The sequence below is a fragment of the Triticum urartu genome, chromosome 5 (assembly GCF_003073215.2).
Source record: "Triticum urartu cultivar G1812 chromosome 5, Tu2.1, whole genome shotgun sequence".
Classification (NCBI taxonomy): domain Eukaryota; kingdom Viridiplantae; phylum Streptophyta; class Magnoliopsida; order Poales; family Poaceae; genus Triticum; species Triticum urartu.
The window spans coordinates 8339733-8353897 of record NC_053026.1 but is presented as its reverse complement, the minus strand read 5'-3'; the positions used below and the strand labels follow the sequence as shown (position 1 = coordinate 8353897).

Here is a 14165-nt window from a genome sequence, read left to right as displayed (position 1 = left end):
TTTTTTAAATAATAATGCCAATCCTAGAATATGCCAAATTTCTCAGAATTTGAGGAAATTTGAGAATAAAAATTAATATAGAAATTCGGAGGATAATCAGACGAATACACAGATAATTCGAAAAACAACAAAACATTCAACTCACATCAACACATGTGTATCAGTCTTACATATCATGTGAAACAAATTATGTATCATCAAGGACAAGCATAGTATGTTGATCATGCTTCAAAAGTGAAAATGGTAATTATAGTTACAAGTCCAAAAAAGATACAATATTTTGTTCCATTTTAAAAAAATTAGCTACATAAATTCTCCATACTAAACTTGGAAACTTCGATCATCAACTTCTCGAACATTTCCATCGACTTGCAGCAAGGAACCTGCAGAGAAAAAATAATCATGATTTTTGTAAGCATGATTTTTTTTTCACTTCTTAATAACATAATCATTGAACAATTTCACTTCAAAAGCATGATTTTTCTACACAAAGCTGAAACCTCTGTATCTCTACTATATGAAAAGGAAGGCACACCGCACACATATCATCTACACAAGATAAGTCAAGCATGGAAAGGTCCAATTGGTTATGGACATCACCGATCTACCTACAGTTCAACCCAACCTTTTTAGATTAGAGCTGTCACTGGATATTAATTAACATAAACCGAATGGTGAAAATGGACTCATGTAAGTTAGTAAATAAAGCATCACTAGGCAGACTTTTCGGCACAATAGGCAAGGTAGGTTGTTCCACTGCAGAATGTAGAATTATACTCCCTCTGTAAACTAATATAAGAGCGTTTAGATCACTACTTTGGTATTCTAAACGCTCTTATATTAGTTTACGGAGGGAGTACTTTATAAAGACCGAGAAGAAAACATTGATACTATGTACGACCTTTAATCTGTTGCGGTGGTAAAAGAACATGCATCTCCAATAAAGGGATTACCAGGAAGTAGTATCTGCACTGCACATGCATGAGATTGTACCTCTCCTACAGTTGGCTATAAGAAAACCAATCAGCTCCAAATTAGTCAAGCACTCGAGCAACAAGTTCAATTTCATTTAGGTAGTCAAAGAAGAAGAAAAGATAGGGAGGCATTTGTTCAGCAGAGCAGAACAACAAACATATAACAAGATGAACATGATATTACTACTGCTACTATGTGATAATGGTCACGAGGAGCATATATATACACTATATTATTATTATGACAAACCTTGACTATATATTTTGGAAGAAGCTATATAGATTTTTTTTGTTGGGCATAAGTTGGAAGAGAACCTCAATAGCACATCACCACCGCCAACGCCTCCAGATATTTTCTATAGGTATTTTCACTCATTTCTCAAGAAACACACCTTGCCTCACATGCATGTAGTAGTAACATTGTTTGTCTCAATCTTCAGCGCAAGCTGCACTGTCCTTTGGACCATTTATTTAATAAAGCAAACAGAGGAATATATATTAGGTTAATGATCAAGTCTGAAATTTGCGTGAGGATCAAGTCTTTAAGCCCATTGCAAAACCATGTTTGGTTGAGCTTCACTACCAAAACTAACAAAACAAGAGCGACTTAATCGGTTGAAGCCTGAAAATGCAGAACACATACACAAGAAACAGAGCAAAGCTTCTTCAGTGGCTTCCCTGTACAAGGAAACTATCACCTTCGATGAACTGAACAAAATCAAAGAAATCAAACTAGAAGACTGGCTCGGCCAGCTCGCGGGATTATTTGGTTGGACTGAAGATTATCTCAAATAATCAAAATTTGTAAGATACATCTCATAGCTACATGACCAATAATCAAACTTGCATACAGATATAAAAAAGGGTAGCAACCTTAGTAAGATACATGAAAAATAGCATCAAACTGCATGCTCTAATCAAGAATTGGTATTTTTAAAATATAGGTTGGTTTCTCACAATTCAACATCACCGGATATACTAGCAATGCAGTTCTGATCTGAATTTAGTTGTAGTGATTCTGGTCTGAACTCAGTCGTATCAAGGCATAAATTAGAGCCCAAAGTTGTATTAACCCCAAATAATGAAAGAGCTCACAAGTTTCTTCTTTATCAGTGCACTAGCTAGTGAATTATAATTGCAGATGACTCCTGGGTAATAATAATTTAGTGCAGTCATGTCATTTTCTACATCTTTTTCTTTCTGGATAGGAACTAGAACTCAATCAAGAACAGTGCCAAATATTACCGACGATGTAACAGTGGTGGGGAGCAATCCCAATTTTTCAAGCTGATAAAAGGAAAGAGGTTATACTCACGTTTGTGGATCTGGAGCCACCACTCACCAGACATGAACCGAAGAAACATGACAAGGTGGTGGTGGACTGGTGGAGGGGCGGCGAAGGTCGAGGGGGCGGGGGCATCGAAACCATCGTCGTCGCCGTCACCGGAGGGCATCAAAGCTTGGAGGCGAAGGGGAGATCCGGGGAAGGAGAGCGGTGACAGACGCGGTCCATCGCCGTCGCTGGAGGGGCGGAGCTTGGATCCTCAGCACCGGAGGGAGGGGGCGGGGGCATCGCCTCTATCGCCGGCGGAGGAGCTCGGAGGCGGTCAGGGGCTCTGTCGCTTGAGCCGTGGGTTCCCTTCCCAAGCTCTGGGGTCGTGGGTTTCCTCCTCGTGGAAAGGACGTGGGTCGGGCAGGGTTACCCCGAGAATGATGCGGTCTAAATGACCAACTCGATTTCCCTGGGCCAACTCGGCCCATGGTTCTCCAGCCCGGGGAAACAGCGGGGATCCCCCGGGTAACCCTGCAGCCAAATGAGACCTAAATGTTGTGCCATGTCATTTTTTCGCTTATGTGGCATGCTTAGCACCTGTCCACGGTGAAGCACTGGGAAGGGTAGTATTAGGAAACAAGCTGTAGCTGAGTCATAGTACGTATTAATGATAGTAATTTTTTTTACAGTTTGTATATTATAGTAGTGATCAAACATCAAAGTAACCAGAGGCGCTATGCAAAAAAAAGTAACTAGAGGCGTGCTCTTCCTTTTTTTTCTAAGATAAGAGAAGAAGAAAAAAAGCAAAGCAACTAGCCGTGCGGCCGGCGGCGCGCGCCCTAATTCAATCCAACCGGTAACGGCTACGAGGCGGCGGCGCGCGCCCTAATTCAACCCGTCCGCCCGCTAGGTATTAATATACCGGATGGGCCCAACGACTGCACCACACGTGTACGAGGCGGCGGCGGCGGCGGCAACTCTTGGGTTCACCCGAACGACCGCCACGCGAACCACGGCCAGGTGGACGACCGCGATCGGCCGACGCGAGGTGTTTCGCGGGAGGCGCGGAGGCCGGGACGACGGACGCCGGCGAGCGCCGAGCGGAGGTGCGTGCCTTCGATCGCTTGCATGCCTCCGTGCCGTGGGTCTGGCGACGAACCCTAGCCAGATCTGTTTTCTGATCCACCTTGGATTCGCTCAAACCGATGGATTTCGTGGGGATCGGTTTCTTGGCGTGGGGTTTTGGAACTTGCAGTCGATCAAGTGAAGTGATTGCAGGTCGCTTGATTCCGGGGTTCATCTGGTTTTTGGGGAAGAGGCCTGCAATCAATCGGCAAGCGGTTTCTCAACTTCTTTCTGTGCCCGCTGGTAGATTGTAGGCCGCTTGATTCTGGTGTTCGTCTTGTTTTTGGAAGAGACCTGCAATCAATCAATCAATCAATCAAGAAGTGGGTTCTGAACCTTTTTCTGCGCCCGCTTGTTGATTGTAGGTCGTTGCATTGCTGCCAGCCAGCAGCAGGCATGGCGGCTCCCAACAGCTGGTTTCCGGTGATCGTGGCGGCCAAGCCATCCATCTTTTTTGTGGCGATGCGGCCGCGAGGGGAGGACGAGAGGGAGGAGATCATAGACCTGGCCCGCACAGCGGGGAGCAAGAAAGGCAAAGAGCTGGAGGATGCTCTAGAAGAGGGCGTCATCCATAACGCCACCGGGTTCGCGGTTGGGACCGTCGGAGAGGCGGCCGGCGGCAGGGTGAAGATCATGGTCTTCACCGTCGCTCACCTGATCGAGCACGTGTACCATGCGGACTGGCAGCCCATCGACGCCAAGACCGTCAACAAGCTCTACGAGGTCGAGCTGTACTGCCCGCACGCGGAGCTAGACTGGCTCGCCAGAGGCCGGCGAGGGCCCAGGGTCTCCTTCGAGGCGTGGGCATCTTCCATCGACTGCGCCATCGATTGCATGGTACTCACCGCGTACGTCAGCGACGTCGCGCTGAGGACGCTGACGGTGGGGGCGGGGATACAAAGGGAGAGGCGGATCGAGCTTTGCCCGGGGCCACACCCGGAGCTCCACTTCAGCGACGTGCTCCAGCCGTGCCACCCGTGCATGATGCTCGCATGGCCCAGTGATCTGATTCACCTCTTCTACGTGGGCACCCAGTGCGAGGTCAGATTGGCGGCCGACTTCAGCGGCAACGCGGCGGGCTACAGCATGAGCCTGCTCGAGGCCCAGATCGGGTGCACCGACGGCGCCTCCGGCGCCCCACTCTTCAACCTCACCGGAGATGTCATCGGCGTCCTGCACGGCAAGCTGCTAGACGACCACTCGTACTTCGTGGCCCCCCAGCACCTCCTCGCCTTCCTGGCTACAGCGCGTGACGAGGCCGCCGCCGCAGCTGCTGCCGAACAGGCCACCGCTGCCATCCTCGCCGTAGCCGCCGCAGAGCAGCTTCACGCCGCGAATCATGCTTGGTGTGACTTGCGCCGTCCGCGCAGTGCCTGCCCTCGCCGCCCGCGCTTTCCGCGTCTTCCTCCTCCTCCTCCCAGCCGTAGGCGTCGCCGGAGGTGAAGGTACCGGAAGCAAGTGGTGCAGACTTGATGGTGTGGTGTTAGCCGAGAGCTGAGAATGCTAACCGATCGATGCTCTTTATCTTTTAGCTGAGCTCCGAAAAGACCGGCGCAAATCATAGGATACAATACAATGGAGCTGTAGTGGACAGATCGTATATAGGATCTAGCTAGTAGGAGTATGAATTGCTTATTCCTGAGCGACGGATGCCCTTTATTCCCTTGATTCTATTCTTTACTTGTAAGTACATGGCTGCCGATGCAGTCAAAGAATAGAAATTGTATGTTCACTGTCAAACATGCTTGCCTACATATCATAACGTCTGAGTACTACTCTACATTATGTTTCAATCAACTAGTATACATATACTCCGTTGTCAACACCTTCATACACAAAACAGGTTAGAGCACCTCCAACCGGATTGGACTATTATGGCCCTCCGTACATCCGCAGAGTCTCGTCTGTCCTCATTCCCAGCCATCCTCAAATCCGTAAAATCCCGTGCAACATAGATCAACACAACGTAGATAAATCCTCATGGACATAGCAAGTTCACGAAACACACATAGATCGACTAGTTATGATCTACGATGAAACACGACTAGACAAGTTATGCCGACGAAAACAGCATTCTTACTGCGTTAGGAACGTTTGGGTTTGCACCAGATTCCAACAAGCACTTCATAGCTTCAGTTAAGCCCTTCTCCGCAGCCTTTTCCAAAAGATCATCACCACTAACAGTAGCTGCACCCTATCAGATGCAAGTATAGAAGACAAGCCAATCATATGGTTTTCAAGTAGGTAACACAAAGATAGCTAAATCAAACATCAGTCGATAGAAATCCAAACAGATGAATCAATATAAGCAGAGGATACTATACCTGAATCAATAGCTTCACACAGGCAACAGAAGATTTTTGTAATGCCATACTTAAAGGTCCAAACTGACAACTAGCTTGTTGGGCTGGAAAAGAAAATAAAGAATTCATTTCCGTGCCAAAATATGTCAGTTTCAACAAAAAGATGGAATTTGTATGAGGAAAAAGAGCTGAGAAGACACTTCTTTCGTAAGAAAATAGAATATAGCTATAGTCTTATCTCTTATGTCGGTTTGCTCCCACTAATTTTCAGACTGGTCCCACCATGCTTCTACAGTCCGTGACATGGAGGCTCTCCGAGGCGCCCTCGCCGAGGGTGGCGACGCCCTTGTAGGTGCCGAGGGTGGCCTCGGAGTTGGCCTTGCACCTCACCAGGAACGCCGCCCTGGCCTTCTCCTCGTTCTCTGCCTTACCGGACCAGGCCTTCAGGGTGCTCTGCTGGAGGGCACGCCCGAAGGAGAAGGACAGGTTCCAGGGCTTCTTGGTCTGGAGCTTGTTCATGGCATTCAGGTTCAGGGTCGCCTCCTCCACACTCTGTCCACCAGAGAGGAAGACAATGGCGGGGACGGCAGCAGGGACAGTCCTCTGGTGGGTGCGGACGGTGTACTCAGCAATGACCTCAGGGGCCACTTTCTTGGCGTCGGATCCAGGGGTGACCATGTTGGGCTTCAGGAGGGTGCCCTCGAGGAGGACATGCTGGTCGTTGAGGGCCTTGTAGCAGGCAGCAAGGACGATCTCGGTCACCTAAGCACGGCGGTCAATGTCATGAGGACCATCAACAAGGATCTCAGGCTCAACAATGGGCCAGACCCTGAGCGTTCTGGTCGATGGAGAGCTGCGATGGCTCAGTGGCGCCGATCTTGAGGACTGCACGCCACTTGGCGAAGCGGGCACCAGCCTCGTAGTACTTGGCGCAGCGCTTGCCAATGCAAGGTCATCAAAGCCCTGGGTGGTGGTCTCACCGTTGGTTCGAGCGAGCTCGATGGTACCCTTGTCCACCTTGATGCCAGGGAGGACATTGCCCGCCTTGAGGATGTCGACAAAGGGCTTGCCACCCTTGGTGCTCTGGTACAGGGTCTTCTCAAAGAGGATCACACCGCTGAGGTACTGGAGGGCACCAGGTGTGCAGAAGAGGAGCTCACGGAGGGCGCGACGGTTGTCCTCAACGTTCTCAACATTGATGCTGGCGAAGCGCTTGCCGATGGTGCCGGTGGACTCATCAGCAGCGAGGATACCCTTGCCAGGGGTGCCAATGTAGGCAGCGTTCTTGATGAGCTCATCTGCAAGACAACGAACATCAGATTGCAATCAATCGCCATGACTATTCAGATCCTGTAAATTAAGATCAACTGTACAAGTTGAGTGGAACCGTTCACAGCGTTTATGGTATAACTAACATACATGACAAATTGGCTATCATAATTCTGTCAATTTTTACAGAAATCCCATCTCCACGAGGTAAACTGCACAAGATGAGTGTAACTTATCACAATATTTTAGCTAACAGCACATACACAACCAGACTTATTAGATAATTGACCTTAGGAAATTCTTTAGAAAGATCCGAAATTGCATCTCCACAACAGCACAAGGTGGCAAACATAAGGGCAGAGGCAACGAAGAATTAACATGGCAACAGCTCGCGAATAGATGAGCATGGGATATTGCTAAGCAACAGATGCCCCTAGGATCTATACAGAACTAGATTTACAGATGCAATCTTGAGTAACTAAAGCCAGAAAATTACCACTACCACGAACCCAACAGAAATATTTGCAGATGTGTAAAAGGAAGGAACGCTAGTATCATCATTTGCAGCACAAATTACCATTACAGAACCCAACAGACATCTGCAGAACTGACTAATGATGGAAAGCAATCGTTCGTTCATATTTCCCTGAACTGACATACAGAACAAATTACCATAAACAGCTACCATGAGAAGATGGTAATGATGGAAAGCAATCGTTCGTTCACATTTCCCTGAACTGACATACAGAACAAATTACCATAAACAGCTACCATAAGAAGATGGTAATCATACAGAAAATAATGTATGAATAGATACCCGGAGAAACTTGCATATCATATATTAAGTAAGCAGACATTTCTTGGAAACTAGATTAGATGGGTAAGGCAAAAATAACATCTGAAACATATATCCCAAGAGAAGATCCACAGACTAAGGATAAATATAATGCCTAACAAGAATTGTAGCAATACATGACACATGGCTATTTTACATATCATGAAGCAGGAAATTCAAATTAACGTGACGACTATGTTTAAACTTATCATAAGAATGACCACTGTTCAGACGCTGATGGACATTAGAAGCGAAAAAGATCAGGTTTGTTTTACTTATATTAGGTTAGCTGAGCTCTTGATAAAATAAAGTCGAGCACAAAACAATTCTCATTAAGAAAAAGGTCCAGCAGGGAGCAGGAGAGTAGTCAAGACTGTGAGCATGAAACTACGGCATATTCTTACAGCACAGGGAATTAAAAACCAAATTAAGATCCTTTTGACAGCATGAACTGCAGCTGAATGAAGAAGAGTAGACATGGTCCCATCTTTACATTGCTGATGCAGATCAGCTCCACGATCAAGAAGGTACCTGACGGCAGGAAGGTGGCCGTCAGTAAGGGCATGCTCCACAGGTGTATGTCCTAGTATTATGATGCAGGTGAAGTAGATAATCAAGCCATAGAAACTACTGTATATACACAGTTTAGGACCGGAGAGGCACGAACGAATTACCCCGACAGATGTCAGGCTTGTCGATCTCCACCATCTTGACCTCCTCGGCGAGATACCGGCAGACCGGCAGCCTGCCTAGGCCACCGGCGGCACGTTCATGCTGTGGAAGGTCGTGTTGGCCACTGTCACCGGGATCCCATGCCCGTGCACGTTCAGCTCCTTTGCAATCTCTTCATTCCACACAACAAAAAGGGGAGGCACTGTTAGTTAGGAACATGAATCATCATCAATCATGGCAATAATGTACTAGCCCGGCCCAAATCATGAAGAAATCGTCACTGATCCTTAAGGAAGGGGTTCAGAAATCCCCAATTGAACTGCAGCGAGAGATCCCCAAGCATCTCATTGCCAACCTAAATCACAAGCAAAATCGACACCTCCTCCGAGGAACCCGAGGGATTAGTTAAACCTCAGCATCGCATTCCGACCTAAAGCACAAGCAAAATTGGCATCACCGAAACCGGCGGCCAGATCTAGCGAGCAGATGGACACCGGAGAGAGAGGGGGGAGGGGGCTGGGTTCAGTGCGGCCCTTACTCTTGATCTCGCGGACGTCGCCGTCGTGGGCGGTTTCCATGAGCCTAGCCTCCGGCGGCCACCGGTCGTGGTCTGCACAGCAACGAGCGAATGGAACGTTGAGACGGCTGGCGGGGGGAGAGAGGTAGGTACATCGACCATCGATTGATTAGGGCGCCGTGGCGGTCACCTTTGCCGAGGAGGAGCTCGTAGCAGCGAGGCAGCGGCCACTCCCACGTGCTTGCTCTCTCTTCGCCGGCGATGGCGGTGGGTGGCGGAGCAAGCCGATGAAGGAAGGAAGGAAGGTTCTGGAGTGGGTGGGGAAGAAAAAAAAAGGCGGGAAATGGGAGGGAGTAGTGTTTTTTTTTGTGAGAGAGAGAAAGAAAGAGAGAAGCGGGAGGGAGTGGGTGGGTGCGGCAGCATACCTGGCCATGAGATACCCGGCCCGAAAAAGCCCAACCCGACTCGGCCTGACCTTGCCCATGGGCTGGGCCTGGGCCTAGATTTTGAGCTTGATGACTGGGCCGGGCTGGGTTTGGGCTTGTAATATTTGCAATTTAAGAAAGAGGCCCAGCCTGAGGTCTGATGGGTTTTTTTATTGACGGCCAGGTGTGGGCCTGAAAACTAGGCCCGGCCAGATGGCCGGGCCTGGGTCTAGATTTTTTGCTTCGGGCTTTGTTAGGCCTGGCCCGACCCAAATTATGGCCAGGTATACATAGGAGGGCGGCATGTACCCTCCTGAGTGTCGTGCCATGCTTGCTTCTCAAATCTCAATTTCAAGTTTTGAAATTCAAATTTAAACTTAGCTTTATTAACTTTCTCGAGCGACGGTGGGGCCACCACCGTTTGACGTAGTATAGCGAGGAGAAAAATACACATTTGATCCCTTGACTTACTGATGCATAACACGTTCGCGGTATTCTGTTAACTTCGAATCAGCCCAAATCGTCTCTCTTCAAGAATCTCACAATCATCGGTGGCTGAAGTTTTATAATGAACACTAGTTTACACCTATACTTGAAAAACATTCCAATACGGTATGTACACGCGAAAATACGTAACATCTACGATTCATTATATACTCGAGCTCGCATATTGCCACCTGGCCATGCATTTTTGCGGAAGACGCCCTTATCTTTCTTGAAATCAACATGCGGCCTACCTCTTTGCTAAGGAAACGTTGAAGGCTTGATGCATTTTTTAAAACTTTGAACATAATAGCATAGTGGGTTAATTGGATAGATGTTGATATGATTTTTATCCTCATCATTGAATGGCCATTGTCTTCTCGACAGCAAAAAACGACTAGACAATGTTTTTTTTTCTGCCGGGAGGCCTTCAGGCAAGCTTTATTAAAACTTAAATAACGGATACATTGTCTGCTAAATATTTAACAATAAAATTGGGCGCTCATCCTCCCATACAGGCCATGGATGGATTGCTTTGGTTCCTAGGTGTATATACACACCTCATATAGGAAAAACAATAATAATAAGAAAAAAAAGTCAAAAACGTTTTGAAGTATTTTACAATAAACGCGACTTTCTTTTGCACTAGTATATAAATTTCATAAATAGAAAACCAACGTTGACTTCAGAGCAAAAAAAAATTGTTTGCTATTATAGGTAGATTCACACTATTTTGACCGAAAATTGTCTTTTATGAAAAGTTGTCAATGAGATTTTTTTATGGAATTATTTTTACCAGTACAATGGAAGGTCAAGTTTATTTTAAAAATATTTTCAGAATTAGTTGACTTTTTATTTAATTACTAATTGTTTTACATATAGGGTGCATATACACCCATAGACCAAAAGTTCCCCTGTCCAGTTCATGGCTTTAATGCTTGATTCACGGTGAAAATTCCCAATTGCGAATCCATGATGCATTTTATATATAAATAAATATTCCTACTATGTAAGATACACAAGTACGAAGTCTGGGGTAATCAATGTCTACATACAAAGAGAAGGAAATGAAACGAAGATGGAATGCAATATATCAGCAGAAGTCTGTGCTAATCAATGTCTACGTACAAAGAGAAGGAAATGAAACCAAGATGGAATACAATATATCACCAAAATTTAGCATGCTATTCTACAATGCTCTAGCACGGAGGTACAGCCGGTCGATCATCATTTGCAACTTCTCGACACGATCGTTCTGGATCAGCTTCCATGCGGCTCTGCACGGAGTGAGGAGAACAGAGTGTTTCATGCGTTTGACAGGCCTTCACCGTCTTGCAATGATCCACCTCATCGTCTCAGTACATTGACAAATACATTGTACAAGTTATCTGCAACGGGATAAGAGAAGCAGCGAGCACTTCATACAAATAATCTTTATAGAGAACGCATTAAAGAGGAGAGTTCAACTTTTGTCTATAGGCGCTATATTATCATTATCAGTACAGACTGTTCAAACAAAAGACTAGAATACATATGCCATTTACAGAAATTATAGACACATTTCGTATTTTCAAATGTAAACAAGTTAATGTTGGACATGATTGGGATTCTTAGCTAGTTGCTTTAAACTCATACGGACTCGCACATTCCTCTCTACTTACAGTTTATATATGCTAAAGATGTCCACCAATGAAGGACTGGACTTGAACCAAAACAACACACCACCAATACATAGAAAGTACTGTGCTGGTTACTTTAATGAGATCCGGTAACAAGAACACAGAAGTGAATACACCACCAAACCTGGGATGATGCTTTATTATAATTCACTAAAGCGATACAGTGGGAATAATAGTCACAGAAAGCACTACATAATAAGAATGCAGGGTTTAGCAAATGGCAGTACCTCGTTTGCCATTTCAACATGAAGTTATTCATCCGAAAATGGAGTCATGAATCCTAGAAAATGTTCAAGAAGTCAAGCAGCAGCGAGTAACTTTTAAATGATTTTAAAGAACAATACATGCAAGCTCGTTGTCTTACAACATTTCAGGCGGAGCCAAACTGCTTGTGAACTCTGGAATACAGATGTTGTCAAACTGACTGCCTATACAGTGTGACCTGTTCTTTATTTGCTAATAAATTGTTGGTATTGTCAACACGGATTCACAACATTGCCGACACATCACTCTGTATACAAGGTCCAAAACATTTTTCCAAGTTCCAACCATGCAGTCACACAAGGCACAGCCTTATGAAACAAAGCACTAGCCAGAGTTACACGGCAGGGGTCGATCTTTACACCAAATCAAGACAAAGTATTCAGAGTTTTTATTAGGCTCTATTCCAGAATAGCTAGCACCACAATCCTTGGCAAACAGAAAAAGGTTTCGAGAGTGGTTGCTTTTTTTATACAAATGTGAAGCTACATTATAACACATTTAGAAGAGTCATGCCTGGATCATCCTACAATTTCATCTAACTATTGATCAATGATCGAGTCACTAGTATAAAACGTGCCAAAAAATAGTATGCCCCTAAATTGAAAATGCAATGCAATCTACCTTATCCATGCTATGATGCAGAACTGGTGTTTCCAAATTTCGCCAAATCACCATTTGAGCATTTCTAGAGGAAATTAACTGATTCTCTACATAGCATCTGCCCGGCAAAAACTATAATCCTTAAACAGAAAATTAGGCAAAGCGAGCACCACACATTTTCAACTGGGGTACATCCAACAGGAGCACAAAACTAAGTAAAACCGAACTGGGGTACATCCAACTGAAGAGTACTACCTCTTCCGCGCCAGCCATAGCCGCCGTCTCGCTGCTCACGCACATACACTCCGTCCGCCCCAGCTTGAATATCTGCATATCTGCAGAACCAGAAACATTACTCCTCCAAACCCACAGCAATGGCACGGGCCTCTCAGAAGCACACGAATTCAAGCCTGACCGCACCCGGAGCACTACCCCCAAATCAGAGATCACGGCGCGTACCTGCGCGTCGGAGAGGTCGGTCTCGAAGGCCTGCTCCGCCCCGGGGCTGACGAGACACGCCGCCCCGGAGAGGCGGGGTCCAGGCCGAACACGGCCTTGCCGGGGGCCTCCTGCGAGGTGGCGGCTTGACGTCGGAGGAGGAGACGTTGGGGAACATGTCCGCCGACGCCATTGGGCCGGAGAGTCTCGCTCGGCCACGACGGGGAGAGGCAGGGGCTAGCTAGGCTTTTGGGTCGGGGCGGGGGGAAGGAGGGCGGAGCGCGCGCGGCCCGGAGAGGAGCCGCGGAGGCGGCCATGGTGGTGCCGGGAGTGATGGGTTGATTCGAGAGACAGAAAGGGGTTTTCCAAAAAGCGCATGGCCAGTTGGCGGCACGCGGCCATAAGAGGGGCCATACATGTTTTTTTTTCTCAAAGAAGATCAAGCAATTGTGTAGTAGTACTACTGTATATCGTAGCTCGAAATCTGTAATTTCCAAACGTTCTTTTTTTTCAGGACAAAAGCAATTCATTGATTAAGTAATAATGGTTTTACAATCATTTAGAATAGTGTTGCCAATCTCCAATGGTACATTAGATCTGCTGTCCTAGCGTTGATGAGAGAGACGATCTCTGCGCAGTCGGTCTCTACCATCAATGATGTTTGGGACCAGTGCAATGACAGTTGTAGTCCTTCCTCGCATGCCGCAAGCTCAGCCTCGAGTGGACCATGGCAATTGAAGAGCCATCTACAGACAGCAAAAATGACATGTCCTTTGTAATTTCCAAAGGTTCTGATTTTGGTAATAGTTTCGAACGACCTAGTAGATGCATGGTCCGCATCGGGTGAGCGCAACCTCTCCCGACTTTTCCCCTCGTTGAATGTATTGATAACTGAGCGTCCCTGTTTTTTGCCCGCATGATCCCAGCAGTCCAATCCAGCTTTTTTTCTCTCTACTCGATAATTTAGCATAAGTAGGAACGATGCCCTCATCATGTGTACCAGCGCCTCCTCCATTGCGACAATCAAGAATTGGTTTCTCTCCCTCCATTACCACGTCCATGAACAAGGCAAGGCCGTCCGCCCTGGCGCATGCTCCGCTTAGCATGAATGTAAGATCTTGAAAATAAGGGCCGATGGGGGATGGATCCATGTCCGTGTTCCTTAAAAATGTGTCCCAACATTCTACAAACTGCGTACGAATCAGGGAGACGTTCATATTCCACATAGAAAAGTTCCTATTTTTGGTCCATAACAATGGATATTGCATTCTTAAGGGGCTTGCGAGCATCCAACTTGACTCGGACCTT

General features: G+C 46.5%; 1 long non-coding RNA gene and 1 pseudogene across 1 annotated transcript; both read right to left on the bottom strand.

Annotated features, from left to right (window-relative positions):
• Positions 1-5927: 5927 nt before the first annotated feature.
• Positions 5928-6998, bottom strand: LOC125555416 (annotated as a pseudogene).
• A 3948-nt stretch (positions 6999-10946) lies between these two features.
• On the bottom strand, positions 10947-12758 carry LOC125555415. Its single transcript, XR_007304697.1, has 3 exons — positions 12675-12758; positions 11783-11835; positions 10947-11264 (listed from the first exon to the last, which is right to left on the bottom strand). It is a non-coding gene; the product is annotated as an uncharacterized LOC125555415 (long non-coding RNA).
• Positions 12759-14165: the final 1407 nt, after the last annotated feature.